Raw genomic sequence first — 27,832 nt, 5'->3', positions numbered from 1 at the left:
AATTATAAAAGATGAAAATGTCTGGAGACTTAACTCAGATAGAGTGGACCAGGGTCAATCCCCAGTACTGAAAACAAAAAGGAAAAGACTTTAGAACAAGGTTGGAGAGATTTGCATGAGACTCGTAGAGCTAGAGATAGACGGAGGTGACATAGAAATGAGGATATAGATAGATAAATACATTTTATCTCACATTCCTCTTAGTAACAATGTTTTGCTTACAACATAGATCATGACTTTGTTATATCTTTAGAGTTCATAATCATGGTGTATCTACCAAAAATTAGTTTTTTGCTTTTGAACATGGACATTTACATTGTAAGTAACAGAATACTACTTTTTAGGTGACAGCTTCACATAGATCTTTTATACATGTGACTGCTTCCTGTTTGAGTTGATATTTCTCTGCTTATTTAGGTTTAAACGAAACCAACTTGAATAACCTTTGGATGTTTAAAGTTTTTGTAGAAACCCCCCCCCCCCTTCTTCATGGAATTAATTCACATTTAAAAGAAGCTATACTCATTCTCTTAGGATATTCTGGCTGCTAGTTTTATAAGGTCAGTTTAGGGAATCTTGATTAATTTTGCCAGTTGATGGATTTTTTTCAATGATCCTTCATATTCAGGTTTTGTTCTCCTTACATTAACCAGATGTAGGATATTTTTCCTTAATTTCCACTAAATAGGAAAATCAAATTAAAAACAAAAATCAAATAAAACAATTCAGAGAAGCTGGATTCATGTTTAAAGGATATTAATAAAATTTCAAGAGACAGAAGGTCTGTATTTTAGAGAAAAAAGCTAAAAATAGCCCAGATTAGTTTTCTCTACAACCACACATCTTGCCCTACTCTTCCTGTCTCCTGCCCTCTTCACTGCATTTTCTTCTCTGATCACAACTGCACATTCATTTCTTTCCATAACAAATTTATTCATCTCCATCCTTTGATATCTTAAATTCCAATGGCCAAGACATTTGAACTTCATATTCCATAATCAAATATTTTATTAGTTTATTATCTGAAATGAGATAGAGCTATACTTAAAAGCAATTTCAGTTTCAGGTTTTAATACGAATTTTATTTATCAAACAAATATTTATGTATTAAGTATCTGTATAATGCTACAAAAAATAAAATGATTAGATTTTATTGTTTCCATTCATATTTAAGTGAATGAATCTGTAAATAGATTAATGATGGTATAAATTATTGAAAAAATGAATGATTAGTTATATGATTTTGAAAGTCTTAATAGGGATGAATGCTAAGATAATTAAATCATGTCTTTCCAAAAATTCACTTTGCTTTCTTATTTTTATATTTACCTTTACTTTATTGTGTAGACTTTGTCATTTATATGTCTTTATTTCCCGAGTAAAGTCTTTACTTCCTATTACAGTCTTAGAATTTAGAAATAATTCCAAATAGCCTTAGTCCTCATCAAATCGTTTTTAATAAGAAAAACAGATAATATAACTAACTTATGTAGAACTAGATAAATAGTTGGTAGAAAACTGGACTTGTGACCATATCTCTTTATTTCTAAATTAGTAAAGGTCTGTATTGTAACATATTATTTCTGCTTTCATATTTTACTGATGAGAAAACTATAACCCAGATGTTTTATATTTTCCTAAGATCACAAATATAATTAGTGGTAAGGCAAAAATATTTAATGTGAAATATAAGAATCTGGCCTCTAAATTATAAACCAAGATATCTTATACTACTATGCATTATACTTGGTTGCAGTTAATAATTTGTGTAGAAACACAAAAACAAAAAAATTCAACAAAATTCGATATCAAAATATCTTGAATCTTGCTTATTTTGCATACTGCAATGTTGTTTTCTTTTTCCACACCTTTTATTCATTGATCATTGAGGCAATTAAAAGTCTTATAATTTTTCTTGAGAATATAATTCATTGATTTATAAAAGACTAACTATGTAGACTCTCCTCAGAGAATAAGTAAAAGGACAAGGTATAAGTTCCCTGAATAAAATTTGACCCTTTACCTACAAAAATTCAAAAGGACTCATTTTATTACTACATAGTATAATTTTTACACATAGCTTTAAATAACAAGTCTTATTGGTATAAGTGCTATGTTTAAAAATCTTTGGATCTCAATTTACTTAGCTAACAATATTTGATGACTTTCATATATCTACAATTCATTCCTAATACTTTTGATAAACTTACCTGTGCTCTCATAAATTTTATGTTCTGAACCATCTATTTCTCTGCTGTATGGTTCATTTTATTGTTTATTTTATGATATATAGAGCAAAACTTGCAATTTTCTCTCTCCTATTTGGCTGCTATGTCACAAATTACTTTTCATGACATATACAATGTCTTCTCACCTTTGCAAGTTTTACTTTTGTTGAAAATTTATCATTATTCTCCCAGAAAGTATTTTATGCTTACTCTATCAGATCATTTTAACTGTCACTATGTGCACTTTCTATCCTATTAAATATGAGTCATGGCCTTCTCCACATAGTGATGATGAAATAATTTTAAGCCCATAGTTAATAAACTATGTTTTGGCCATCAGCTTGATCTTAAGTGAATACCAAAAGTTTAGGAAGCTGTTTTGTGAACATATTTGCTCACACAACTTCGTAGCAGTATCAAGAAAATGAAATCGGAAAATAAGAAAGACCAGACATCATATTATAATCACTTTAATAAGAAACATTATTTTAATTTAATATATATATATATATATATATATATATATATATATATATATATATATATATATATATATTTCTCACTCTTGCCTATTTATAACTGAAGATTTTTTGAGGGGTACTGGGGATTTAACTCAGGGGCACTCAACCACTGAGTCACATCCCCAGCACTATTTTGTATTTTATTTAGAAACAGGGTCTCACTGAGCTGCTTAGCACCTCACCTGTTGCTGAGCTTGGCTTAAACGTGCAATCCTCCTGTAAGCCTCCTGAGTTGCTGGAATTACAAATGTGTACCATCACACCCAGCTTTAAAACTGAAATTTGTGTAAAAATCAAACTATTTGATAAAAGAAAATACAATATTATAAAGCTTGAAATTATATTTTAAACGTTGTCTTAAGAAATCATTTTCATATGCTAATATAAAAAGAAAAGGATCTCTGACCATCCTTGTTCTGTGGAATGCCTGTTGGAAACAAAGCAAAATTGAAGCCAGTGGTGCAAGCCTGCAATTTCAGCAGTTCCAGCTCTTGAGGTAGGAGGATCTCACGTTCAAAGCCAGCCTCAGCAAATTGACAAGGCCCTAAGAAATTTAGTGAGACCCTGTCTCAAAATAAAAGACAAAATGGGCTGGGGATGTGGCTTAGTGGTAAAACCCCTCTAGATTCAATCACCAGTAGCCTGCCCACTGTCCCCAAAGAAGCAAAGCAACATTGAAAATTACATGAAATAACAGGAAAGAGCTAATATATTTCCCACTGATAAATGACATCATGATTATTCCTGAACAGATAACAAAACTGGTATAAGACAAAATGAAGAAACTTGAATTACAATATTGAATATTGTATTTCTTTAGCCTACTGCTAAAAGCGGTATTCCATGAAATACCAAAGATCAATGAGCCTTCTAGTACTATCCCACCATTTTCCAAGAAATGACAAACATTCTCTAGTACCTGTGTGGATATTTAAAGGACCTACAACAGCTAGATGATTCTGAAAAGATAATTTTAAAAAAGTGGAAAAACTTAGCTCTCTGCTTTGAATTTACTACCCAATATTGGTGCAAGTTTAAAATGTAAATTAAAGAAATAGAACACAGCCCAGAATAGATCATCATATATAGATCATATATAGGCCATCTGTAAATAGATGTCTATCTATACATGTGAACACACACACACACACACACACACACGTACACACACATGTCGATCCTTATCCATCCCAATTTTCTTAAGAAAATATTTCAAGCTTATTCATTTCAGCCTTCCAAAAAAATATGGTATAGCTAAAGTGAATATTCACAAACAGCCTAGATTAGTTTCTCAAACTTTTTATTACCACCTCTTACCATTCATTTTAGACTTTTCTTTTAGAATTATTTAAGACTTTCTTTTTTCCTACTCATCTTTTAACCTCTGAAAAATAAATTTTTATCTTTTTCTGATCATGCCACTAATCAGGAAGCTCAAAGTCTGTAAAAATCCTGAGGTTCTGATGAATTCTGTATTGTTTAGGAACACCATTTTTGCATCTAGAACAGAAGCTTTTGTTCTAAGGCAATCAAATAGTGTCCTTCAGTGGCGTCTGTGGGGGTTTTTAAATTCAAAATATCTGATTCAGATGCTTGATATATACTTGAAAGAAAATTGCTAGATTATTACTAACTGTGAAATTCAGAGGGCTTTCACAAGAAATAGCATCAGTTGATTCTGGGTAATGTAAACAAATGGATAAATTACAAATAACAGTGGAGCTGAGGTAGCTCAGCAGAGTTCCTTGAAAAATTAGAATTTCCATGGACAAGAAAGTTTGCTGGAGCTGTTCGTTGCACAGTTTGCCTCATTATTTGATCAGTGGTTGAACCATTCAGTGTCCACCCTTATGACATTTGCTAGGTGATCTGAACACTGTGCAAATCTCCCAGTCAAGCCAAAATTTGCTACTTGGTCCATTGATAGGAATTTCTAAATTAAAAGTTGTGAGCTGTGATAAATCTGTATATTGTAAAACTCTAGTGAAAAAAAAAAAGTGAAGTAACTCTACACAACAGGCAGAGCTGAAAGTCAGAGTGCATTGGGAAGTAGGCTTCTGACCAAGGAATGTATCTGTGTATTGATTATTAGGCAGAAGTCAATGACCTTGTGGTATGTTCAGGCCAAATCCCTTATAAGTGATTCAGTTAAGGAAGTCCCTATAGAAACCAAAATGGGTCAAGTATACACCCAACATAAAGATAAGTTTCTAGCTTGGGTAGGTGATTCAAATATAGTGAATGTGTTTTACTCAGATCTCTAAAATCAAACACCTTGATTGATGAAATGACAAACAAGGGTGTGCTAAATTCATGTACTAAGAGTGAATTACAACACATTCATTGTGCACCTGTTGGAGGGACTTTAATTAATATCCACATGGAGCAGGGAGAAAGGATACTGCTAATACTAGTACTGCTAATTATACTTCACATAATTATTAACCAGAAAATGACCTAAGAAATTCTTACCTAAGAGTCTTTTAAGCACGTCTCTTTATATTGTGGTCTTTAAATTGCTTATGGTAAAATAACTTGAATTTATGGAATGAAGCTATTTGAAGAACAATGTTACTTGCGTAGGCCCTCTAATGAAGTATTAAAAACTAAGAAGCTGTAAACCGAGTGACTTCCTCTGAGCTAATTTGTGATACATACTTAGCATTCTTCCCTTACTCTAACAACAAAATATGTGTTATTCCTGAGAAACACACCTTGTTTGGTTTTTCATTTTGAAAACTTCATTTCATTAGGAGTCTTTTCCCTAATAGATGTTGCTGCATTTACACTTACTTTTTACTTTTATGCTTTATCGAATCATAACTCATACAGAGCTGATTGGCTTTTAAAATAGAAAGTTATATGGGTTTCTGATTTAAAGCATCTGTATCTTAATTACACACTAAAATAAGTCAAATTTTCTCCACATTACTCAAAATGCACAGGGTTTTAAGTGTTTTCAGTTAATGTTTGTAAAAGTGGACAATGTATGTACTTAAATTATTTTGTGTTCCATTCTGTTTTCTTGATGTTTTGGCATGTGGATATCCAATTGTTTAAGCATTTTTTTGTTGTTGTTGTTAAAATTACTTTGTACATTGGCCAAAATTAGGTGATTAATGTATTTAGTCTTGAAAAATCTTTAAAAGACTGTGAAATAAACTAGATTTAGAGATTTTTTCATAAGCATGTTTTTTTGGAAAAAAAAATTCCTTTTAAAATAAATAACTATTCAGATTTTCTTTTCTGTCCGGCAAAATTTTATAATTTGTTCTTGTTGAGGAATTGGTCATTTTATAAATGATTCACAATATTTAGTGAAAATAAATTATTATAGCCCTTATATAAAACAGAATGCAGGTCCCAAAAAAATTAAAAATTAAATTATGACCATTTTAGTCCCACTTATGGGTATGTATGCAAAAAGAAATTAAATCAATATTTCAAAAACTCCCCTTTTTTGATTGCAATATTATTTATAATAGATATGATAGCAACTGAATTGTCTATCCACAAGAATATGGAATTTGTGTGTGTGCATGTAATACATTTCTATGTGTATATTACATTTCTTCTTATATATATATATATATATATATATATGTATATATATATATATATATATATATATATATATAAATATATATACATTATATATATTGCATTTCATATATATATATATATATATATATATATATATATATATATATATAAAATCAATAATCATACAGACATACAGATCAAGGAGGAAATGAGATGAGGTAGGTTAAATAGTACAAAGTTTCAAATAAAAAGAACACTGCTGTTTTGAAATTGACTTTGCTCATTTTAACATAGCTAAGCCAGCTGTCTCATTGTCTCCACATAGCTTGTTCTTCACCAATTACTTTCAATTTATGTGTCTATGTATTTTATGATAGTCTTCTTTTAATCCACTGTAATAATATTTACCACTTAAGTATTTTTTATTTTTGCCATTTTTCTACTCTACCTCCTCTCCTAGCTTCTTTTGAGTTAGTTAATATTTTGAGCTATTGAGATAAGTAATGGCAAGTTTTTATATACTTTTTCTACATATTATAGTGTATCTTTATAGCATACCTGAATGTGCTCAAATAATATTATTTAAATAAAATTATATCTAAGCTTTTCAACATTAATTTCATTAACTTTTTCTTAACACTTGTACTTTTTGCATAAATTTTAGTCTGACATGTTATAAAACTCACACTATATTACTGTTATTTGAGTTTAAAAGAAGCAACATTATTTTAGCAATATTAAGTATGAAGATAAAAATTCCCTGGCTTATACTTATCCTTCTACCGTGGCTTATACTTATACTTATTTATTCTTTCTGTTGCTCTGAATTCCTCTTCGTGGGTTTAAGCTTCTTTTTGATATATACTTCCTATAATTTGAAGTGTATCTTTCATTATTGCTTGTAATTAGATTTTTCTGGCAACAGTATCTCTCCTTTTGTTTATCTAAATGTGTCTTTATTGCATATTTTTGAACCATTTTTACTGGATATAGATTATAGTTTGTCAAATATTCTTTTTTATTTTTCCCCAGCACTTCAAAGATATGTTTCATTGTCCTGTGGCTTCAATTATCTTTAGAGAAGTAAATCAATATTCTTCCCATTATCCCCTGCTATAATAAATATGTGTGTATATGTATATATATATACACACAAATATATATATATATATATATATATATATATATATATATATATATATATATATATATAACATTTTTCTTCTGTAAAAAATAAAAAAAGATGACAGTAAAAATTACCAAATAGTATAGCAGAATTTTTATGCTGATGAAAAAGGGAAATAATTTATTTACAATAATAAATATCTGGAGGAGGAAAAACTGATTCACATATGAATTGAATAGCTTACCTTATGACTCAATAATACACTAGAATTCATTTCATTCATTTTTTAAGCTTGCCTTTCTATTTCTACCTTGTACACTTCATTTGCAGTAGATTTAGCTGTTAATATTTAAAATTCATTCCTTGAAAGATTTGCTGAGCTGAACTTAATGTTAAATAACTTAAATTGTTTTCTTGTAGTGATTGAGTGTTAGAGAAAGCAAATGTGAAAGGTTTCGTGGTCAATTATACCAGGTAATTTGATGCCAAGTTCACAATGCAAAACTATTTTTATACATTACTTAATAACATTTACAAAGCAAATGTCAAATGAACATAGATTCTATCTTGCATTACTTGAATTATTTTATTTAGACTTGATTTTAGGAAACCCATTTCTTACCCAAAGCAGAAATCATTTATACGAGCTCTCTAAAATGTTTGGTGGTATCTGTAATTGTTACAGGATTGTATGCCACTTAAGAGTAAATTGGAAATGTTGTGAAAATTCACTATACATTGTTCTTAAAATAAAAGACATATTTTGTCATCCTTTTTATCATGTTTGCTTTTTAAGGGCCTTTCCATTTAAAAATTATTTCAGTTACATATTATTATATTATCAATATTCATAACTAACATCAAATTTAATAGAATTCTATATAATAGTCCTATTTATCATTTTTTAAAACCTATCTTTAGTCTATATAATTATTAATTGGGAAATTATGAATTCTTCCTGTGTATGCATGTGTTTTTGTGGTGTTACAGATTGAACTCAGGGTTCGTGCATTTTCTAGGCAAGCGTCCTACCAATGAACTATACCCTCAACCCTGAGATCTTGTTCATCAATACTAAAGCTATCTTTACCTCATTATGAATTTCTTTTCTTCTAAACCACTTACGTCAATTTTTTCCTTAATTATCTGTATATGATTCTATTTTTTCATATTTGATGGAGGTTTTAGGTCAAAACAAAATTTATTTTCTGATATAGTGGAAATTTCTTCCTGGTTGAGAAAAATGAAGGTGGGATGGTGATACCCAGGTGGAGGACTATGAGTTCATTCATTAGATTATTTAACAATTATTGGACATCTAACAACTACTGTAGGTTGGACTTAGCAGTTATTGTTCATATATTTATTTTTCTTTTCTATCACATTCATTAATTAATTCAACAAATAATTATCAACAGTGACAAACAGAAGTGTTCTGGAAATTGGTTTTATATATATGTAGATAAACAAATTAAACAAAACCTCCATTCTTATGGAACATACATGCTGGTGTAAAGACACATACAGATGAATGGATAAATAGATAACTGGATCATAGACTAGGATAATAATGAGATCTATGAAGAAAATTAAGCAGAATAAGGAATTAGAAGAAGGCTTTGATTTTAGTTTAGGTGGTGCCATGGGGGAAAAAACAAACAAACAAACAACAACAACAACAACAACAACAAAAAAACAGCTGTTCTGGCTGATCAGAGTTCCAGGCCAATTGCAGCCCTGCAACTCTCCTGTGCCTGTAGTCCATACTGAGAGCAGGTTTAGTGCACACTCCAACCGTCTGTGAGCCAGTCTCTACTAGGTATGACACTTCTGCATCTTGAAAGGAAATTAAATCAAAACTCTTCTTTGGAATAGATGGATTTTCTCTCTTGTTGTGCACTAAAGTGATTCAGTGACTTGTTTGGACTGTTTCTGTATTTCACAAACACAAATTGGATCATTCAGACCTAACAAACCGTTTGAAACTAGTATCCATCAATACTTGGCCAATGAGCCAACTCTTCCTGGTCCCCTCCATCTACAACAGCCTTTAGAGTGATATGTTCCATCAGTGTTTCTCACTATTAACTGCAAGTGGAAATAGGAAAAGGGTGCGATAACTTCTGTCCATCTCACAAGGCATACTCTCCCAGGAACACTGGTAACTATAAAATTAAAAGGAAAAAAAAAAAGAGAGAGGGAATTTCATTAAAATAGAAGAAATATCAGTCAAGTTTACTTAGTTGGACTTAGCAGTTAAGTTAATAAAGGAATAAAGAAATGTCAGTTGAATTGACAAAGGAGGAGTAAGAAGGGACAGGAAAAGGAAAAGCATTGCAATGAATCTAACCGAGCTTCACATGTTCATGCATGGGTATGGCATAGTGGGTTCCAGCATCAGTGTATCCACAGGACATTAATTGGAAAAAAGAAACAGTAAACTGTACATGGAGTACAGGGAGGAGAGTTTGCGGAAGTGCTAGGGATTCAATTGGAACAGATGAGTTGAGTTCCATACCTTTATGATAAAGTCAAAGGGTATCCTAGTGTTGTAATAACTTATAAGAATAAAAGTTTTTTTTTTTTTTTTGAAAACTACAAGGTTAAAAAACAACAATAAAGAATGCCTGAAAGCTTTAGGGAAAGCAGTGATTCTAGTCCACTTTTCCTGGCAACACAATATTACAACAAAGGTAGTTTTCATTGTTGGCATCTGGCTTTGGGGTATTTCACTGTTTAGAGCTTACAGTTTATCATATTAGCTCTTATGGCTAACTTTCCTAAAAAAATGAGTGAAACTTTAATAAAAACCATTTTCTTTGAAAAAGAGGTGTGTTGAACTGTCTAAACCAAAATGACTGTATTCAGAGGATTTCCATGGATATAATGTGAAGTTAGATGTTTGAATTATAGCATATGAATTAGCAAGTGAGCAAATACTTTTCCAGGACATTAACAGAACTCAAATGCTGTACAGAAGCTGAAAGGTACTTTGTATAGTCCTCTGGATGTCAGCATTTTCCCTCTCAGTGAGACTCCATTTTAAAGAATCCTTGATCAGGTGTAGATTCTGGGACTGAAGAAAAGTCAACTTGTCACCAGTGGAACTCATATAGTCAATAGTGGCCAATTGTATACCTCATCCTCATAAACCTTTTCTCCTGCCTTCTTACTTAGTATAATAAGCTTAGATTGCAGCAAAATCGTGAGTAAAGGCCACCAGCAAGCAGTTTATTGTCCCACATATCAATCACACACATGAAAGAAAGCCAGGATTTAGTACTCTTACTGTTGCCTCCTCCTTATAACAACCTTATGACACAGCCCCTGGCTGCCTTGGATTGATTTTCCTGATGAAAAAGACTCAAACTGGAAATTTCTGGATGGCCAACTTAATCTTGTGTCCATTATATTTGACATTTTCTTCTTGCCGCTTTCTCCCCTGTATTTCTGAGTATAAATTCCAGAATTACACTTGAAAACACAGTTGGTGCACTGGAGAATCTATCATTTTTAAACCCCTCTGTTCACAGGGGTATGAAGTTATAGAACCTCTATTTAGAGTGCTTTCAAACTCCAGGGAACCATCAGAATTATGAATCTAGCTACACTTAGTGTCATCTATTCTTAAATCTTTTTTCCCAAGCTGTGACTAACTTTTTTCTTGATCTCTCAATATGTTTTTTGAGCTAGTTAATTTTTTCAACATTTCTGCTGTTCTCTTGAGAATGAGTGCTCAGTAGACAGTACTTCCAAGCAATTCTTCCACTTCCAGATTCTTCAGCCTCTTGATCAGCTGTTGTTAAAACAATAGGCTAGTTTATTCTGATATCAATTCCTTTATTGAAGAAAGAAAAGTATTTATCCTTTCCCTTTTTCTTCTGTTGAAACATGATACCATTAAACTGAGCCACACTCAAATTAAATATTTCACTTGAAATACATAGAAGAGATATAATTTGTTCTTTCTAAAAGAGGAGTTAAAGTAACATTTTTCTTTCTAAGTAAGTTATAGATCCTAAATTCATGAACTTTGAGGGAGCTCAATAAAGATTTATTCAATCAACAAAAAAGGGCTTTTCAAAGGTCTTTCAGATATTTGGAGAAATAGGCAATAAAAATCACAGAAATCTCTGCAGATGAATGATCAGATAACAGAGCAAAAATAATAAAAGTCTGAGATGTGAGCAAGGAGACCTTTATGGCTTTGAGATTATGAATGACAATAGAAAATTGTTGTCAAAATCATCTCCATTTTCAAATTTAAATTCCTCCAAAATTCCAATACAATTTCTCTTGAAAATTAAAGTTACAGGACTCTTAGAAATGTTCACGGTAACTGTTTTCTTTATTCAAGTGGAATTTTTTTCAATGTGTTCTCTCATCTGTAAGGAGAGTTATTAGCCAGAGTAACAGTGTTGACTGTATGGCTTATAGTAGCCTCATTTTGCTCCACTTGGTCAAACACCAGCTATATTCTTGTTTAACCTCATTTACCTTGGTCACACAAATGTGAATGCACTATAACTTATGCCTCATTATCTTTTGTTTTTCTTCTAATACCCTGTTACTTTCGTTCATGTTCCCTGATTATGTTGACTTAACACATTTTATTGCTAATAACCCAATACAGAATATTTAAAGTATATGTAGCTATGTGATAATACCTTGGGTTAGTCATCTTTTCATTACTGTGACCAAAATAACTGACAAGAACAACTTAGAGGAGGAAAGATTATTTCAGGATCATAGTTTCAGAGGTCTCAGTTCATGGACTGTGAACTCCGTTGCTCTGGGCCTGATGAGAGGAAGAATATCACAGCAGAAAGAGAAGGGTAAGGTGGAGGAATGGTGCTCAGCACACACACACACACACACACACACACACGGGGGGGGGAGAGGTCAGGGACAATTTATAAACCCCCAAGGCACACTCCAAGTGAACTATTTCCTCCAGGCACACCCTACCTGCCTATAGTTACCACCTAGTATAGTAAGTCTTTCAAATTTTTAAACTGTTAAATGAATTAATCCCCTTATTAGATTACAGCTTTTAATCATTTTACCTATGAATAATCCTGCATTGTCTCACAACACTAGTTTGTTTGGGGGACACCTTTCATCCAACAATAATGACCTTTATAATTCATTTCAATCCCTACAATAATGACATATTAGGTGTGTTTTCAGTAGAAAATACTTCATCAAAGTTTAGTCAAACCAAAAAGAAAGAATATGGAGGCTCTATTTGAGAAACTGGTAATAGGTTTTCTATACATTTGCAGCAGTTGAGAGGATTACTCAATAAACCAATGCAAATAATTATTTATAGTACTTTTAAAGTTACTTTTTCCATGGTCCTAGATCAAGTATACTTTCTAATTTAGGACAATAGAAGGGAATAATCAGTTGATCTATCACCAGAATCACAAATCTGGTTTTGAAGAAGAGGGTTAGGGCTTCATGGGAACCTTATAGCATTATCATTTAAACAATTCAACAAGTACTTAAAGATCTCCCACTTTCAGGAAAATTCTAGTCAACCACATAATTTGAATTTTAGGTAGTCACATGTTAGGCTTTCATATTAGTATTCTATGTAGCCTGTATTCACATCAGCTTATTTAGGTGGACTTTTTCTTTTGAATTTCTCAGGCATCATTTTGTGAGGAATGATAGAAAATATGTACATTTTTTTTCTTTTTTATCCCAGATATCAGCCATTACCTGAAAGTTTGTGTCCTGTAAAATTCAACAGTTTAAATCCTAATCCCATGTTGATGGTATTGGAAGAAGGGGCCTTTGGGAGGAAGTGACTGTGTCAGGAACACAGCTCTCATGAATGGGGTTGGTGCTTTTATAAGAATCCACAGAGACACACTTGCCCCTACCATGATGAGAATCCACAGTGAGAAGGCACTATTCATGAGCCAGAAAGCAGGCTTTCACCAGACATCACCCCAGTCAGCAATTTGTGGACTTATAGAACTGCATGAAGTCAATTGCTCGTCTTTATATAAGTTGTTTTAAGATGGACTGGCGAAGTAGAGGGAACTGTGACCACGCACAGAGCAGGCCCAGCGGCCTGCTGAGGGGCAGAGCCGCCCCCCACCCCCCACGCCTGCCAGGTAGGGGAACTGTGACCACGGACAGAAAAGGCCCAGTGGCCCGCGGCGGGACAGAGCTTCCAATCACTCCTGCAAGGTAGGCGGGCCTGCGACCCACTGGCAGAAGAGGAGCAGCGACCTGCTGAGAGGCAGAGCCGCCCCCTCCCCCTGCACCGGCAAGGTAGAGGGAACTGTGACCACGCACAGAGCAGGCCCAGCGGCCTGCTGAGGGGCAGAGCCGCCCCCCACCCCCCGCGCCTGCCAGGTGACCACCGACAGAAAAGGCCCAGTAGCCCGCGGCGGGACAGAGCTTCCAATCACTCCTGCAAGGTAGGCGGGCCTGCGACCCACCGGCAGAAGAGGAGCAGCGGCCTGCTGAGAGGCAGAGCCGCCCCCTCCCCCCTGCGCCTGCAAGGTAGACGGAACTGTGACCACCATCAGAACAGGCCAGACCTGCAACCGAGAGACAGAACAGGCCCAGTGGCCTGAGGAAGGGTAGAGCCGCCCCCCCCCCCGTGCCTGCAAGGTAGGCGGACCTGCGACCCACTGGCAGTACAGCCCCAGAGGCCTGCAGAGGGGCAGTGCCGCTGCCTGCGTCTGCAAAGTAGACAGAACTGTGACCACCGACTGCAGGCCGCTAGGCTTGTTCTGAGGGACAGAGCCGCCGCCCGCGCCTGCGAGGGAGACTTTGCAACTATACAAGACCAATATAAATTTATAGGGGGAAAATTCAATAGCACAACAGTTTCACCAAGTAGAAAGGAACGCGAACAGTATGAAGAGACAAGGAAAGAAAGGACCACAAGCATTGCAGGTCAACTCAACATTAGAAGAGGTAATAGCTGCAGCAGATGGAATGTCAGATAAAGAATTCAGGATATACATGCTTCAGATGATCTGGAGTCTCAAGGAAGACATCAGACAGCAAAATCAGACAATGAAAGATCACTTCAACAATGAATTACATAAACAAATCCAAGAAGCAAAAGATCAACTATACAGGGAAATAGAGGTTATAAAAAACAAACAAACAGAAATCCTAGAAATGCAGGAAGCAATAAGCCAACTTAAAAACTCAATTGAGAATACTACCAGCAGAGTAGAACACTTAGAAGACAGAACATCAGACAATGAAGATAAAGTATTTCAACTTGAAAAGAACATAGACAGCTCAGCAAGACTGTTAAGAAACCATGAGCAGAACATCCAAGAAATATGGGATAACATCAAGAGACCAAATTTAAGAGTCATTGGGATACAGGAAGGGACAGAGTTTCAAACCAAAGGAATGAGCAATCTATTCAATGAAATAATACGAGAAAACTTCCCAGACTTGAAGAATGAGACAGAACCCCAAATCCTAGAAGCCTACAGGACGCCGAATGTGCAAAATCATAAGAGACCCACACCTAGACACATTATAATGAAGATGCCCAACATACAGAATAAGGAGAGAATTTTAAAAGCTACAAGAGAAAGGAAGCAGATCACATTTAGGGGTAAGCCAATCAGGATAACAGCTGATCTTTCAACACAGACTCTGAAAGCTAGAAGATCCTGGAATAACATATTTCAAACACTGAAAGAAAATGGGTTCCAACCAAGAATTGTGTTTCCAGCGAAATTAAGCTTCAGGATGGAAGATGAAATTAAAACCTTCCACGATAAACAAAAGTTAAAAGAATTTGCAGCTAGAAAACCATCTCTTCAAAACATCCTCGCCAAAACATTACAGGAAGAGGAAATGGAAAATAACAATGAAAACCAACAGTGGGAGGTAGGACAGTAAAGGGGGGGAAAATAATCAAAGAGGAAAACAAACCATGTTTAGTAACAGAAATAAACAAATATGGCTGGAAGAACAACCCATATCTCAATAATAACCCTAAATGTCAATGGCTTAAACTCACCAATTAAGAGACACAGGCTAGTAGAATGGATCACAAAACAAGACCCAACAATATGCTGCCTACAGGAGACGCATTTGATAGGAAAAGACATACATAGGCTGAAGGTGAAAGGTTGGGAAAAATCATATCACTCATATGGACTTCGGAAACAAGCAGGAGTGTCCAAACTCATATCAAATACAATAGATTTCAAGCCAAAGTTAATCAAAAGGGATAAAGAGGGACACTACATACTGCTCAAGGGAACCATACACCAACAAGACATAACAATCATAAATATTTATGCCCCAAACAATGGTGCAGCTATGTTCGTCAAACAAACTCTTCTCAAGTTCAAGAGTATAATAGACCACAATACAATAATCATGGGAGACTTCAACACACCTCTCTTGCCACTGGACAGATCTTCCAAACAAAAGTTGAATAAGGAAACTATAGAACTCAATAACACAATTAATAACCTAGACTTAATTGACATATATAGAATATACCACCCAACATCAAGCAGTTACACTTTTTTCTCAGCAGCACATGGATCCTTCTCAAAAATAGATCATATATTATGTCACAGGGAAACTCTTAGACAATATAAAGGAGTAGAGATAATACCATGCATCTTATCTGATCATAATGGAATGAAACTGAAAATCAATGATAAAAGAAGGAAGGGAAAAGAATACATCACTTGGAGAATGAACAATAGGTTACTGAATGATCAATGGGTTATAGAAGACATCAAGGAAGAAATTAAAAAATTCTTAGAGACAAATGAAAACACAGACACAACATATAGGAATCTATGGGACACATTGAAAGCAGTTCTAAGAGGAAAATTCATTGCTTGGAGTTCATTCCTTAAAAAAAGAAAAAACCAACAAATAAATGATCTCATACTTCATCTCAAAATCCTAGAAAAAGAAGAGCAAAACAACAGCAAAAGAAGTAGAAGGAAAGAAATAATTAAAATCAGAGCTGAAATTAATGAAATCGAAACAAAAGAAACAATTGAAAAAATTGACAAAACTAAAAGTTGGTTCTTTGAAAAAATAAACAAAATCGACAGACCCTTAGCCATGCTAGCGAAGAGAAGAAGAGAGAGAACTCAAATTACTAACATACGGGATGAAACAGGCAATATCACAACAGACACTTCAGAAATACAGAAGATAATCAAAAATTATTTTGAATCCTTATACTCCAATAAATTAGAAGATAGTGAAGGCATAGATAAATTTCTTAAGTCATATGATCTGCCCAGATTGAGTCAGGAGGATATAGACAACCTAAACAGACCAATATCAATTGAGGAAATAGAAGAAACCATCAAAAGACTACCAACTAAGAAAAGCCCAGGACCGGATGGGTATACAGCAGAGTTTTACAAAACCTTTAAAGAGGAACTAATACCAATACTTTTCAAGCAACTTCGGGAAATAGAAAAAGAGGGAGAACTTCCAAATTCATTCTACGAGGCCAACATCACCCTGATACCTAAACCAGACAAAGACACTTCAAAGAAAGAAAACTACAGACCAATATCTCTAATGAACCTAGATGCAAAAATCCTCAATAAAATTCTGGCGAATTGGATACAAAAACATATCAAAGAAATTGTGCACCATGATCAAGTAGGATTCATTCCTGGGATGCAAGGCTGGTTCAATATACGGAAATCAATAAATGTTATTCACCACATCAATAGACTTAAAAATAAGAACCATATGATCATCTCGATAGATGCGGAAAAAGCATTCGACAAAGTACAGCATCCCTTTATGTTCAAAACTCTAGAAAAACTAGGGATAACAGGAACATACCTCAATATTGTAAAAGCAATCTATGCTAAGCCTCAGGCTAGCATCATTCTGAATGGAGAAAAATTGAAGGCATTCCCTCTAAAATATGGAACAAGACAGGGATACCCTCTCTCACCACTTCTGTTCAACATAGTTCTCGAAACACTGGCCAGAGCAATTAGACAGACGAAAGAAATTAAAGGCATCAAAATAGGAAAAGAAGAACTTAAATTATCACTATTTGCAGATGACATGATTCTATACCTAGCAGACCCAAAAGGGTCTACAAAGAAACTATTAGAGCTAATAAATGAATTCAGCAAAGTGGCAGGATATAAAATCAACACTCATAAATCAAAGGCATTCCTGTATATCAGCGACAAATCCTCTGAAGTGGAAATGAGGACAACCACTCCATTCACAATATCTTCAAAAAAAATAAAATACTTGGGAATCAACCTAACAAAAGAGGTGAAAGACTTATACAATGAAAACTACAGAACCCTAAAGAGAGAAATAGAAGAAGATCTTAGAAGATGGAAAAATATACCCTGTTCATGGATAGGCAGAACTAACATCATCAAAATGGTGATATTACCAAAAGTTCTCTATAGGTTTAATGCAATGCCAATCAAAATCCCAATGGCATTTCTTATAGAAATAGAGAAAGCAATCATGAAATTCATATGGAAAAACAAAAGACCCAGAATAGCAAAAACAATGCTAAGCAGGAAGTGTGAATCAGGCGGTATATCGATACCAGACTTCAAACTATACTACAGAGCAATAGTAACAAAAACAGCATGGTACTGGTACCAAAACAGGCGGGTGGACCAATGGTACAGAATAGAGGACACAGAAACCAATCCACAAAACTACAACTACCTTATATTTGATAAAGTGGCTAAAAGCATGCAATGGAGGAAGGATAGCATCTTCAACAAATGGTGCTGGGAAAACTGGAAATCCATATGCAACAAAATGAAACTGAATCCCTTTCTCTCGCCATGCACAAAAGTTAATTCAAAATGGATCAAGGAGCTTGATATCAAATCAGAGACACGGCATCTGATAGAAGAAAAAGTTGGCTACGATCTACATACTGTGGGGTCGGGCTCCAAATTCCTCAATAGGACACCCATAGCACAAAAGTTAATAACTAGAATCAACAAATGGGACTTACTCAAACTAAAAAGTTTTTTCTCAGCAAAAGATACAATAAGAGAGGTAAATAGGGAGCCTACATCCTGGGAACAAATCTTTACTCCTCACACTTCAGATAGAGCCCTAATATCCAGAGTATACAAAGAACTCAAAAAATTAGACAATAAGATAACAAACAACCCAATCAACAAATGGGCCAAGGACCTGAACAGACACTTCTCAGAGGAGGACATACAATCAATCAACAAGTACATGAAAAAATGCTCACCATCTCTAGCAGTCAGAGAAATGCAAATCAAAACCACCCTAAGATACCATCTCACTCCAGTTAGATTGGCAGCCATTATGAAGTCAAACAACAACAAGTGCTGGCGAGGATGTGGGGAAAAGGGTACACTTGTACATTGCTGGTGGGACTGCAAATTGGTGCAGCCAATTTGGAAAGCAGTATGGAGATTTCTTGGAAAGCTGGGAATGGAGCCACCATTTGACCCAGCTATTCCCCTTCTCGGTCTATTCCCTAAAGACCTAAAAAGAGCATGCTACAGGGACACTGCTACATCGATGTTCATAGGAGCACAATTCACAATAGCTAGACTGTGGAACCAACCTAGATGCCCTTCAATGGATGAATGGATAAAAAAAAATGTGGCATTTATACACAATGGAGTATTACTCTGCATTAAAAAATGACAAAATCATAGAATTTACAGGGAAATGGATGGCATTAGAGCAGATTATGCTAAGTGAAGCTAGCCAATCCCTAAAAAACAAATGCCAAATGTCTTCTTTGATATAAGGAGAGTAACTGAGAACAGAGTAGGGTCGAAGAGCATGAGAAGAAGATTAACATTAAACAGGGATGAGAGGTGGGAGGGAAAGGGAGAGAGAAGGGAAAATGCATGGAAATGGAAGGAGACCCTCAGAGTTATACAAAAGTACATACAAGAGGAAGTGAGGGGAAGGGGAAAAATAATATAAGGGGGACAAACGAATGTTAGTAGAGGGAGCAGAGAGAGAAGAGGGGAGGGTTGGGGAGGGGAGGGGAGGGGAGTGGAGGGGAGGGGAGGGGGGATAGTAGAGGATAGGAAAGGCAGCAGAATACAACAGACACTAGTATGGCAATATGTAAATCAATGGATGTGTAACTGATGTGATTCTGCAATATGTATATGGGGTAAAAATGGGAGCTCATAACCCACTTGAATCAAATTGTGAAATATGATATATCAAGAACTATGTAATGTTTTGAACAGCCAACAATAAAAAATTAAAAAAAAAAGATGGACTGGCATACTACTGTTAAGTCTACAATTAGCTTATCATTATCAAGTTGAAACAATTATAAAAATTTACTCTGAACTCTGAACCTAGTGTTGATATTTACACAAAAAATAATGTTTTATGTAAATTATTTTATGTATTTATCATTTTACATGTGTTAATAAAATCCATATGCCACAACAATTTCTATTTTTTTAATTTTGTTACATGTGAAAATCAACTACTATATAATTATAGTTAACAGAATTACAAAGTATTTTGTGAAAAATATTTTTGATGTTCTCAATGTGATTACTTCATTTTTACACTGTAGACCTAAGATGATTTTAGAGTAATGTTGATCCAAACCCTCCATTAATTACAGAAATAAAATCTCTTTCCATGATTGGAAACTTCCTTTAATGCCATTTATTCACATGAACTCCAATGCTAATGTAGTTTTCTAAGAATCACCGCTTACATTAAGCAGAATAATGCAACCTTGTGAAGTTCAATTCAGTTGCCCAGTGAAATAATATGAACGAAGTTAGGTATCCTAAACCCATTACTCTCATTGCACTTACTGTAAAGAGTTGACAGAAGTAATAATATAATTGTGGAAAATTATTTCCTTCATTGTGTAGTTTACATCTATTAAAACTAGAAATCGGTGTATAAATATACTGGGAAAAAAAGCAGAATTTTCATTACATGTTCTTCCTAGAAATCATTAGAGGAAGAATATTTGTTTATAATTGTTTCAACTCAATAATAAAAAATTAGTTGTATATATAAAAGTATATCACTCCATTTTAAAACATATTGTATTAGTATTTGGAATTTGAGTCCTCTTTTAGCCATTTCAGACTACTGTAACAGAGGGCTGGACAGTTTGCTGCCTCAGGAACTGATGGTAACTGTAGTTGACATTGGACCACAGTCTGGCTTAAGCATTCTTCCTTTTTGCTCTGTGAATTTCCTCCTACCTTTTTCATTTTCATTCTTTCTTTTATTCTGCAGATGATTTAGTCTTACTACACTTCTAGACATCTTAACACTCAGCACTATAGAATTATCAGGAATCATTAAGTCATAAATTAGTAATATCAGGGAACTTCCTAAATAGTTCTTTTCAGTACCCAGCACTTCAACCAAGAATGAAGATTATCATGAGTATTACTCTCTTTTTCAAGGAGAGAGTTAATTATTTATAGTTACTTTATTTGAATATATTTTCAGTTCTTATATTAGTAAATATGGTTTCCACCCTGCTTAAGAAAGATGACTATACATATACGTGCTTCTTCCATATGCTACATATCTCTATATTAAAAAATGTTATTTCAAAATACAATAGATTTATTTCACACAATTTAATAAAATTTTACAATGTTTGGCATAATCAAGAAAATTCTATACCTTTGATCTATTTTTTCTGTTATTGTTAATCCTGCTTTTATTCTTATAACAAACTTTGATGGATTTTATAATTTGGCAATGTACTAATTCTAAACCTAATTCTTTCCAGATCCTCCTTGCCATATTGCAGTGAGAAATGAGAAGTCTTATGTTATTACCTAGTCTTATACTTTAATTCCCTGGTTCAAACTGAATTCTTTCAAGATAATTAAATTTGATTATCATAACATATAAAATTTAACATATTTAACATATTTGAAATCACCAGTATAGAATTGAAAAGTTCTCAAAATCTTTCTACTCTAAAATTTCAGAACTATCTTGTGTTTTAGTACATCTGGTTATGTTTTTCCTCATCCTGTATGGATAAAGTGTTGACTGATGAATTCCCTATTGTTCAGTCCCCATTACAAGAGTAGTTCCTTCAAAAATTTCCTTCAGTGTTTTCATTGCCTACACTGTAGGCCTGACTTCTATTGTTCAATATAATACGATAGCAATTTTATTCTGTAATTCCTGTAGACTGAACTCTGAATTGTCCTCATAATTCCTATTTCATATTTTACCCTACTTCCAATTACATTGCCTTTTGTATTCAACTCTCACTTGCTTATCCTTTACTTTGGAGCTTTTATTTTGAGAAATAAACAGATAATACTTGGGGCTCTATTTTAATAAAGACAGAAATAAAAGAAAATATGCGTGCCTGTTTTTTCATTGTATATTCTTAGCGTTCAAGAGAAGAAACAAGAGATACCTGATATTCTTTTAGAACATAGTATGTGTTAAGCAAAGTGTCACATATTTTTGATTATTTCCTTCCTTCAGATCTAGCATGGTCAGAGAAAATATTTTATATACATATCTTATTGGACAGTACCTGTAAAAGACAAATGGAATTCAGTATTCACCTGGAGGTAATGCTACTATATATGATTTCATATCATTCAATTTTATGCATGTTACTTTAAGTGTTTCTGCCTTATACAATTTGTGGTGAAAATCTGGAAAGTAATGAAAGGGGGATACTTTTTGTTTTAATTTTGTTCAATTGTGTATGTGTAATATATTCACTGATGAATATATTGAATGTATACATACATTCAATGATGTATGTAATATATAAACAACCCCCATTCTTTGGAAGTAAAACAAATAAGAAATAACTAATGAATTTTTGAAATAAATACTAACTATATCATCTCTGTCTTTATTGCTTAGATAAAAAATTGATAATTTGATAATTTCTTGGGCACTTGGAACAACTAATAATTAAGGTGGGACTTAAGCACAAGTTTCATTGATTCAGATAAGAAGAGATAAAAACAAATGTTCTTCCTGTGGTTGGCTCAAGTTTATCACTAAAATAGTCCAATCTGATTCTTAACATCCTGAGTTACTCTTTAATGCAATACATCATTTCTGATAAAAAAAATCATTAATTTTTATGATAAAATCATAGGAATTTGAGAGATTTGGGATTAGCATGTGCAGAGATTTGATAAGGAGAAATTTAGAAAAAAATTCACAGAGAAGAACAAACAATCCTAAAACAAACTTAAAGCACTATCAAAACTACTGTAAGATTTCATCTTACTCAGTCAGAATGTAGCTATTATGAACACAAACAACAATAAGTGTTGGTGAGAATGTGGAGAAAAAGATACACTCATACACTGCTGTTGTGACTGCAAATTGGTGCTACCAATATGGAAAGCAGTATGGAGATTTCCTGAAAAATTGGAAATGGAACAACCATTTGAAACAGCTATCGCTCTCTTTGATCTATACTGCAAATTGGTGAAATCAATCTGTAAAACAGTATGGAGATTCCTTAGAAAACCAGGAATGGAACGACTATTTGACCAAGCTATCCCACTCCTTGGTCTATACCCAAAGGACTTCAAAATCAGCACACTAGTAATGCAGCCCCATCAATATTCATAGCAGCTCAATTCACAATAGCTAAACTGTGGAATCAACCTAGATGCCCCTCAATAGATGAATGGACAAAGAAACTATGGTATATATACACAATGGGATATTACAGAGCACGAAAGAGCATAAAATTATGCATTTGTATGTAAAAAAAAAAACAAAGAGAGAAAATTATCAAATGAGACCAAAGAAATAAAAGTAAATGTGAACAAGGAAAAAAAGAGAAATTTAATAGGCAAAGAAACAAAAGAGACAAGAAATGAGTTTGTGGAACATTCTTTTCCTCTGAACTCTCAAGACTCAGGTTTCTGAATGCATGTTCTACTTGTTTGCATTGAATGTCTCAGTCTTCATTCTTCATTTCATTTAGGATTAAACACATGCATATATATACACACATACACACACCTCAGTAGTAGTTTTAGATTTTTTGTCATAATTGCCTTTTCTTTATAAGAAGGGAAAGAAGTGAAGATACGTAATTAACAATATTTTTTACATAAAAAAATAAAGGAGAAATCTTATTACATTTGCTCCATTAATGTATCATTTATATATCAGACTAAAATTTCAAAATTCATTTTTTTCTAATTTTAACTAAATAGAAAAATCTTTTTAAAGTATAAAATAGATTAGTGGGAATAGAAAATATGTTTAAGTGTATATGTCTTCTATATCTTATCCAAAATTTCTTTTCTACAAAAAAAGGGAGAAAGTTTAGTCAGAGAAAATATTTTTATATGCACATCTTATTGGATGGTACCTGTAAAGGACAAATAAAATTCAGGATTCATCTGGAGGTAAGGCTACTATATATGATTTCATATCATCCAATTTTACTCATGTTACTTTAAGTATTTTTGCCTTGTACAATTTGTGGTGAAAATCTGGAAAGGGATGAAAGGATCCTCCTTATTTAATATTGTTCATATTAAACCCTAAAACAAGTACAATTATTATTTAGCATAAACATGGACTTGTTTGTTTAAGCACCATAATCCTACATTCTCAAAGAGAGTAAATAGACCAATACCCATAGCTCAAGAGGCCAAGAATAGTATTTTATATTATTAGCCAGAGAAAAAACTTAACTTTTGATCCATTCAGTGTATTTATTAGAAGGATTTTGCATCAATTTGGGGAAAATGTAGTTTCAGACTACAAACTTCTCTGTATAAGGATAACAAATATTAAAGAAAAAGACATCTTCGAAAGGTCTTAAACTGGCATGAGAATGAAGCCCAATAACATTTGGGGAACATAAAACTTCTAGTGTCTACTATGATATAATTTAAAATATCTAGTATTTTATTTTAAATACTAAGTACACAAAAAGGCAGATAATTTGTCACTGTTATACAAAAATTCCTTTGATTTACGGGTGTAAATTTTATGTACTGATACTTTGCTGAGTTCATTTATTAGTTCTAGAAGATTTCTGGTGGAATATTAGTTCTAGAAGATTTCTGAATCATATCTTCAGCAAATAGTGCTAATTTGAGTTCTTTTCCTATCCATATCCCTTTAATTTCTTTCATCTGTCTAATTGCCCTGGCTAGTGTTTCAAGAACTATGCTAAATAGAAGTGGTGAAAAAGGACATCCCTGTCTTGTTGCATTTTTTAGAGGAAATGATTTCAATCTTTTTTCCATTTATAATAGTGTTGGCCTTAAGAAAACCATCCCATTTATAATAGCTTCAAAAAAAATACTTGGGACTAAACTTAAAGAGGTGAAAGACCTCTATAATGAAAACTCAGAATGTTAAAGATCTTAGAAGATGGAAATATCTACCTTGTTCTTGGATAGACAGAATTAATATTGTCAAAATGACAATACTACCAAAAGCACTATACAGATTTAATGCAATTCCAATCAAAATCCCAATGACATTCCTCATACAAATAGAAAAGGAAGTCATGAAATTCATCTGGAAAAATAAGAGACCCAGAATAGCTAAAGCAATCCTTAGCAAGAAGAGTGAAGTAGGTGGCATCACTATAGCAGATCTTAAAGTATCCTACAGAGCAACAGTAATAAAAACAGCATGGTATTGGTGCCAAAATAGACGTGTAGACCAACCATACAGAATAGAGTACACAGAGGAAAAAAAAAAAACATAACTACAGTTATCTTATATTAGAAAAAGGTACCAAAACATATATTGGAGAAAATATAGTCTCTTCAATAAACGGTGCTGCGAAAACTAGAAATCCATATGCAACAAAGTGAAATTAAACCCCTATCTCTTACCCTGCACAAAATTTGACTCAAGTGGATCAAAGACCTAGGAATTAAACCAGAGACCCTGTGCCAATTAGAAGGAAAAAAAAAACAAAACAAATCTTTATCATGTCAGATTAGGTTCCAAATTCCTTAATAAGACTCCTATAGCAAAATAATTAATATTAAGAATCAATAAATGGGATGGATTCAAACTAAAAAGCTTTTTCTTACGACAAAAGAAACAATTAGTGAAGTGAATAGGCAGCCTCCATACACACATCAGATAGAGCACTAATATCTAGAATATATAAAAAACTCAAAAATCTTAACACCAAAAAAAAAAAAAACAATCAATAAATGGGCTAAGGAAATGAAGAGACACTTCTCAGAAGATATACAATTCTCTACAAATATACGAAAAAAATGTTCAACATCTCTGACAATTAAAGAAATGCAAATCAAAACTACATCTCACTCCAGTCAGAATGCCAGCTATTAAGAATACAAATGACAATAAGTGTTGGTGAGAATATAGGGGAAAAGGCACACTCACATATTGCTGGTGGGACTACAAATTGGTGCAGTCAATATGGAAAGCAGTATGGCGACTCCTTAGAAAACTGGGAATGGAACCACCATTTGACTCAGCTATCCCCCTCCTCAGTCTGTACCCAAAGGACTTAAAAACAGTATACTATAGGGAAATAGCCACATCAATGTTTATAGCAGCACAACTCACAATAGCTAAACTGTGGAACTAACCTAGATGCCCTTCAGTTGATGAATGAATAAAGAAAATATTATATATATATATATATATATATATATATATATATATATATATATATATATACAATAAAATACTACTCTACATTAAAAGATAATAAAATCATGGCATTTGCAGGTAAATGGATAGAGTTGGGGAATATAATGCTGAGTGAAGTTAGCCAATCCTAAAAAAAACAAATGCAGAATATTGTCTCTGATACAAGGATGCTGAATTCATAATGGGGTTAGGAGGTGGAGCATGGGAGTATTAGACAAACACTAGATAAGAGCAAAGGGGAGGGAAGGGAATGGAAGAGGCATAGGGGATAAGAAAAACAGTGGAATGAGATGGACATCATTACCTTAAGTACATGTATAAAGACCCAAATAGTGTGACTCTACATTTTGTACAAGGAGAGATATGAAAAATTGTGCTCTATATGTATAATATGAATTTTAATGCATTCTGCTGTCATTTATAACAAATTAGAAATTTTAAAAAGCAGATAAGTAATTAGGAGAAAAATTAGTCAATAAAAACAATCCTGTAATAATGGATATTATTAATATTTTAATATTAGTAGTATATAATATCTAATAGTAATATTAGCAGTAGCAAAGACATTATGTTATTTATTTATTATTATGTCTGATAAACAAGAGGAAGCCATTAACCTGGGATGGTCTTCATACTTTGGGTTCTTACATAGTGAAGTGTAATCTAATTTAATGTAGAAACAATCCAAAAACTAATTTAGGAGTATAACAGTGAGCCAATTTCTCCCAAATCATAAGCATCCAGATTTCATCCAAGCACCGTGTCCTACTCATTACATCACACATAAATATTTCTGATTCCTCCCTGTAGATGATTAGGTGATTTTTTTTTTTACTTTGGCCTACAAAAGTTAACTTCTTATATTGTTGTTCTCATTATAAAAAGGCTCTCAGAAGTTTTCCTGATTCTAATTGCTGCCCAATGATGAATAATTATTTGCTCAAATAAACTGTTAAATTAATTTTCTAAAGTTTTTTCTTTTAACACAACTGTATCAAGAATGTTAAAGAATCTAAGTGCTTGATAAGTAGATTTCTAAAAGATTCAACTAGACCTACTACCAATGAAAACTACAATTCTTGCAATATACTGGGTGTGGCTAATTGATTATACATTGCTAATGAATAGATAGTAGATTTATGAGTTAATAAATTTGAAGATATACATAGCAAGAGAACCAATAAAAAGAATACTTAGAAAAGACTCTGAAAATGAACAAAATATTAGTGAAACCTGGAAAAGTTTTAAGTGACCTCATGTATTTGGGATTGGAAAACTCAATGAGTAAAGAAAAAGAAGTAATTATTACTATGTACCCACTATTTGTGTTCTTATTGTGAACATAACAGTGAAGAATAACAAAAAATGTAAAGATTAATTACAATAAATGAGAGAATAGAAAGAAAACACATGATAATTTAGAAGATAGAGAGGGAAAAAAGATAGAGAAAGATCAGAGAAAATCTCCCTGAGAATGTAAACTATTGGAAAGTCATGGAGCAATTCAATTGAAAATCCCCTGCTCCTTCCCAATATCCTTACGGTACTATAGATCTGTAGCTACAATCTTACTACTAGATGTGTTATTAGATTCAGAATTTTATTTTTTTTTAATTAGTAGATTCAGTAGTGTTGAAGCTAACCAAACATAAATGGCTATATGGTAACACGAAATCAATATTTCATGCTGAGATAAATAAAATTTCTAGTTAGCTATATGTCAGTTCTGGTCAGATTTTGGTACATATGAATTCAGAATAGGATTT

General features: G+C 33.3%; 1 pseudogene; it reads left to right on the top strand.

Moving 5' to 3' along the window:
* The first annotated feature begins 6,505 nt into the window (after positions 1–6,505).
* On the top strand, positions 6,506–10,763 carry LOC124082241 (STE20-related kinase adapter protein beta-like; annotated as a pseudogene).
* The last annotated feature ends 17,069 nt before the right edge of the window (positions 10,764–27,832 follow it).

This window comes from Marmota monax, unplaced genomic scaffold, assembly GCF_021218885.2.
Source record: "Marmota monax isolate L192 unplaced genomic scaffold, Marmota_monax_Labrador192_F-V1.1 WCK01_AAM20220418_F8-fsc00132, whole genome shotgun sequence".
Lineage (NCBI taxonomy): Eukaryota > Metazoa > Chordata > Mammalia > Rodentia > Sciuridae > Marmota > Marmota monax.
This window is presented reverse-complemented; position numbering and strand designations above follow the sequence as displayed.